Genomic DNA, 6,675 nt, shown 5'->3' with positions numbered 1-6,675 from the left:
CACACATGCACATAACTTGGGATGCAATAAGAGCAAACTGTTTACATCCCTATACGAAAAACTGATAACTGTCAGTATTGAAATTTATGTGATCATCATGACCTTTAAAAAGGATATACATAGATAGAGGGTATGGGTATAAATGAACTAATCTGATGATTAAAAAAAACTTATTAAGGGGTTCAATGGGATTGTAATGGGATAAAAGGAAAGGATGAGGCAGAAAAAGATAAATTATACCATACAAAGGGAATAAAAACATACTATAGTAGAAGGGAAGGAAAGAGGGAGAGGAACATCATTTGAACATTATTCTCACTGTTTCTGGTTCAAAGGGGGATCAACATAATCAGTTAAGTTTAAGATTCTAATGTGAAAAGACACAAAAACTCATTAAATAGAGGGAAAGGAAAGAGGGAGAGGATCATTGTATGAAGTTTACTCTCATTGGTTTGGGGTGAAAGGTGGAATAACATACGTTGATAAATATAAAAATCTATTGTGTCCTATAGACAGTAGGAGGGTAAGGAGGGGGGATAAAAAGAGGGGAATTAGAAGTGAGGGAAATAGTAGTAAGGAAAGAGGGTAGGTAAAGTCATAGGGAGGGAACACTGAGGGAGGTTTTTGTCAAAAGGAAAACCCTTAAGGAGGGGAAGGGAAAAGGAAGAAACAAAAATATAAGTAGGGCAGGGAATAGGATGGAGGGAAAGAGACAGATAGTAATCATTACTGTGAATGTGAATGGGATGAACTCTCCCATAAAACAGAGGCAGACAGCAGAATGGATTAAAAACCATAATCCTACATTATGCTGTCTACAAGAAACACATTTGAAACAAAGGGATACACACAGGGTAAAGGTAAAAGGCTGGAGTAGAATATATTATGCTTCATCTAAAGTTAAAAAAAAAAAGCAAGGGTAGCAATCCTTATCTCAGATAAAGCAAAAGCAAAAATAGATCGAATTAAAAGAGAAAAGGAAGGAAAGTATATCCTGCTAAAAGAAACCATAGAGAATGAAGCAATATCATTACTTAACATATATACACCAAATGGTATGGTGTCCAAATTTCTAGAGGAGAAGTTAAGGGAATTAGAGGAAGAAATAGATAGCAAAACTATACTAGTGGTGCAGCTAGGTGGCGTAGTGAGTAAGAGCACTGGCCCTGGAGTTGGGAGGACCCAGGATGGGTTCCAGCCTCAGATACTTAACACCCACACACACACACACACACACACACACACACACACACACACACACAAAACTGGCCATGTAAACTCGGGCAAGTTACTGAACCCTAATTGCTTTAAAAAAAACCGATATTAGTGGGGGACCTTAATCTCCCTCTCTCTGAACTTGATAAATCTAACCTCAAAATAAACAAGAAAGAATTTAAGGAGGCAAATAGAATTTTAGAGAGGCTACATATGATAGATCTCTGGAGAAAACTGAATGGGGATAAAAAGGAATATACTTTCTTCTTAGCAGTTCATGGCACATATTCAAAAATTGACCATATACTAGGGCATAAAACGTCACAATTCAATGCAAAAAGGCTGAAATATTAAATGCATCCTTCTCAGATCATTATGCAATAAAAATCATATGAAATAAAGGACCATGGAAGGACAGACTAAAAACTAATTGGAAATTAAACAATTTAATCCTAGCATGAGTGGGTCAAACAAGAAATTATAGAAACAATCAGTAACTTCATTCAAGAGAATGACAATAATAAGACAACATAACAAAATTTGTGGGATGCAGCAAAGGCACTTCTTAGGGGAAGTTTTATATCCCTGAGTGCATACATGAATAAATCAGAAAAAATGGAGGTCAATGAATTGCACATGCAATTGAAAAAGCTGGGAAAAAAAACAAACTAAAAATCCCCAATTAAATACTAAATTAGAAGTACTGAAAACCAAAGGAGAGATTAATAAAATTGAAATTAGGAAAACTATTGAATTAACAAATAAAACTAAGAGGTAATTTTATGAAAAAACCAATAAAATTGATAGAGCCTTAGTCAAAATAATAATAAAAAAAAAAAGAAAACCAAATTATGAGTATCAAAAATAAAAAGAGTGAATCTACCTCCCATGAAGAGGAAATTAAAACAATAATTAGGAATTATTTTGCCAAATTGTATGCATATAAATTTGACAATCTTAGTGAAATGGATCAATATTTACAAAAATATAAATTGCTCAGATTAACTGAAGAGAAAATAAATTACTTGAATAACCCCATATTAGAAAAAAGAAATCGAACAAGTCATCAGTGAACTCCCTAGGAAAAAATCTCCAGGGCCAGATGGATTTACTAGTGAACTCTATCAAACATTTAAAGAATACTTGAATCCAATACTCTACAAACTATTTGGGAAAATTAGTGAAGAAGGAGTCCTACCAAATTCTTTTTATGACACAAATATGGTACTGATACCTAAACCAGGAAGAGATAAAACAGAGAAAGAAAATTATAGACCAATTTCCCACATGAATATAGATGCAAAAATTTTAAATAAAATATTAGCAAAAAGACTACAGCAACTCATCACAAGAATAATATGCTTTGATCAGGTAGGATTTATTCCAGAAATGCAAGGAGGGTTTAATATTAGGGAAACCATCAGTAAAATTGATCATATCAACAATAAAACTAGCAGATACCACATGATTATCGCAATAGATGCAGAAAAGGCTTTTGAAAAAATACAACATCCATTCCTATTAGAACACTAGAAAGTATAGGAATAAATGGAGCCTTCCTTAAAATAATAGGTAGCATCTATTTAAAGCCATCAGCAAGTATTATATGTAATGGAGAGAAGCTAGAAGCATTTCCAATAAGATCAGGGGTGAAACAAGGGTGTCCACTATCACCCCTCTTATTCAATATGGTACTAGAAATGTTGGCAGCAGCAATTAGAGAAGAAGAAGAAACCAAAGGAATGAAATTAAGCAAAGAAGAGATCAAGCTATCACTCTTTGCAGATAATATGATGATATACTTACATAATCCTAGAGAATCAAGTACAAAACTTCTTGAGACAATAAATAAATTTAGCAAAGTTGCAGGATATAAAAAAACCACATAAATCCTTGGCATTCCTGTATATTTCTAATGAAATTCAACAGCAAAAGATTGAAGGAGTAATCCCATTTAAAACTACTGTAGACATTATAAAATATTTGGGAATCTACCTGCCAAAACAAACCCAGGACCTACATGACCACAACTACAAAACACTTTTCACACAAATAAAGTCAGATCTAACTGATTGGGAAAACATCAGTTGTTCATGGCTGGGTTGAGTTAATATAATAAAAATGACAATTTTACCTAAATTAAATTACATATTTAGTGCCATACAAATTTACCAAAAAACTTCTTTATAGAGCTAGAAAAAATAGTAACAACATTCATTTGGAAGAACAAAAGGTCCAGAATATCAAGGGAATTAATGAAAATAAATGCTAGGGAAGGTGGACTAGATATACCAGATTTTAATGTGTATTATAAAACAGCAGTCCTCAAAACTACTTGGTACTGGCTGAGGAATAGAGTAGTAGATCAATGGAATAGATGGGCAACACGAGACTCAGCAGTCAATGACTATAGTAATCTACTGTTTGATAAACCCAAAGACCCCAGTTTGGGGGATAAAAACTCATTATTTGACAAAAACTGCTGGGAAAACTGGAATATAGTATGGCAGAAACTGGGCATAGACCATTATTCGACACCATATACCAAAATCAAGTCTAAATGGGTGCATGATCCAGGTATAAAGGCTGATACTGTAAGCAATCTTGGAAAGCAAGAAATAATTTACCTGTCAAATTTGTGGAGAGGGGAAGACTTTATGACCAAACAAGAATTAGAGAGCATTATAAAATGCAAAATGGATAATTTTTATTACATTAAATTGAAAAGCTCCTGTACAAACAAAGCCAATGTAACCAAGATTAGGAGGGAAGTAGAAAATTTGGAAAGAATTTTTACAATCTATGTCTCTGGCAAAGGACTCATTTCTAAAATATACAGAGAATTGAGTCAAATGTATAAGAATACAAGTCATTCCCCAGTTGATAAATGGTCAAAGAATATGAACAGGCAATTTTCAGAGGAAGAAATTAAAGATATCTATAAGCATATGAAAAAATGCTCTAAATCACTATTGATTAGAGAAATGCAAATCAAAACAACGCTGAGGTACCACATCTCACCAGTCAGATTGGCTAAGATGACAAAACAGGAAAATGAGAAATTCTCGAGAGGATGTGGAAAAGTTGGGACACTAATGCATTGCTGGTGGAGTTGTGAACTGACCCAACCATTCTGGAGAGCAATATGGAATTATGCCCAAAGGCCTATAAATAATTTCATACCCAGTAATACTACTTCTTGGGTTGTATCCCAAAGAGATCATAGAAGTGGGAGGAAGACCCATATGTACAAAAATATTTATAGCCGCTCTTTTTGTGGTGGCAAAAAATCGAAAATTAAGGGGGTGCCCATCAATTGAGGAATGACTAAACAAGCGGTGGTATATGAATGTAATGGAATACTATCATGCTATAAGAAATGAGGAGCAGATGGACTTCATATTTACCTGGAGAGACTTATACAAACTGATGCTGAGTGAGAAGAGCAGAACCGGGAGAAATTTGTACACAATTACAGACACAACGTTTGTGTGACAACTAACTTTGATAGACTTGACTCTTCTCAGTAATGCAGGATTATAAGTCAATCCCAAAAGACTCATGATGGAGAGAGATGTTTACATTCAGAGAAAGAACTAGAAAGAACTGAGTTTGAATCCACATTGAAGCAAACTACCTGATCTTCTTGTTTGGTTTTGTTTCCTCTTTCCCATTGTTCATTCCATCTGATACGATGCTTCTTTATAACCTGCCTAATGTCTAATGTGAAAGTATTTGCAAATCCTATACTTGATTGTATGCTGCCATGGAGGGGAGGGGAGTGAGGGAGAGAAAATTTGAAACTCAAGGAATTGTGGAACTGAATCTTATAAACTTAAAGTTAACAAAGACCCCCTCCCCAAAAAAAGGCAGAAAAGCACAAAGTGTAGGATTGTGAGCAATTCTTTTCCTTCCCCTCCACCTCCTCACCCCATCTCCACTTCCCCAAAAGATTTCCTTTAACTAATCACATTGATGTTTTCTGCATGTAGATAAAATGTTCGTTGTTAACGAGCCAGCAGAAGTGTCTTTCTAGGTTCCCCAAGAGAGAACTAGTGACTGAGTCTGAGAGAAAAATAGATCCAGGGAGTTGACATTTGTATGGGCCACCAGGGTTGTTACAATAGTTAAAGTTTTTAGGAAAGGAGAAGGTATAGATAAAGACAGATACACTGCTTAAGGATTCATGAGAAGTCTTAGTATGAACTGAGAGGACAAACCTCTATGTGGTGGCTGGGCCACGGATGCGTCTGGTAAAAGACAGAAGAATTCTCAGTCTGGATGAGAGATAAAGAAGACAAAGTTCAGCAAACACACATCTCTTGGCAGGAAAAAAATGGAGATCCCAGCTCAAAGGGAAGGCGGGACTTGAGGATTAAACAAAGGCCCCCAAATCCAGGGAAATCATTAAGAGCAGGCATCCCAGAGGAGAAACACCAGCCTATCTTCTTTCTCCCCCCTGCATGCTGGGTTTCGAACCAGGGCTAGAAGTCTTATCTGCTCTTACTCCAGATCTTGCATCCCTTCCAATGTAGCACCCATCCTTTACAATGCCTACCTCCCTATTTGGAGGTTGGCCTTTTTGGCTTGTACAACTAGCCTACGCTGAATCATAGACTTTTATTTGCTGTTTTTCAGCAGAGCAGGAAGAGGCCCTAGAGAACATGATTTCCCTTACTATTTGTGATCAGATAGTTTCTGTTTCATTTAAGAGTTGCCTCCATGCATACAACAGTTTACTGGAAGTAGAGAAAACAGGACTGGGAATGAGACATTTCTTCTGAGACCAGGGCCACAAGAGGGAGCCCTAAGACCACGGAAAATACTCTCCCCCAAAAAGGGTTTCAAAAGATTTTGTGCTGCCTTGATGATAAAATGCCACTGTTAATTAATATGCTTTTCATGAAATAGTGGGACCTGCTCTAGAAGTAAGTTACTAAAATATATGTTAAGAGAGCCAGATGGCCAGGGTTCTAACCCTAGCTCTGCTATTATCAAGTAGTATCATTTGGAGCAAGACATTTAGCTTCTTGAGGTCTCAGTTTCCTCATCTCTAAAGTGAGGAGAATTGGGCTAGATTTTCTTGAAGGTCCCTTTCAGGTCTCACATGATTTCAGAACATGAGGCTTAGGACTATAGCAACAACTCATACCCTAATAAGGAGCAATGGCATAGAAGCCCCAAAGCAGTCCCAGAAATGAAACCAGAAGAAATCAGAAGAAATAAGGATCACAGCAGGGCCATATAGACTCAGAATTCAGAAAGAAAAAAAGAACATTAGAGATCCAATTCCCTCATTTTACAGATGAGTAAAGTTAAATGTAAGAGGTTCAATGACTTGTCCAGGGACACACAGATACTACATAGCAAAGTTAGTATTCTAAGATACTGTATTGTATAATATGTATTAAATATATTTCCCCAACAGTTATGTTGTGAAAAAAGAATCAGAAAAAAAGA

This window comes from Petaurus breviceps, unplaced genomic scaffold, assembly GCF_028583685.1.
Source record: "Petaurus breviceps papuanus isolate PSGF00001 unplaced genomic scaffold, PetGlider_PUasm1.0 110, whole genome shotgun sequence".
NCBI classification, from domain to species: domain Eukaryota; kingdom Metazoa; phylum Chordata; class Mammalia; order Diprotodontia; family Petauridae; genus Petaurus; species Petaurus breviceps.
This window is presented reverse-complemented; position numbering follows the sequence as displayed.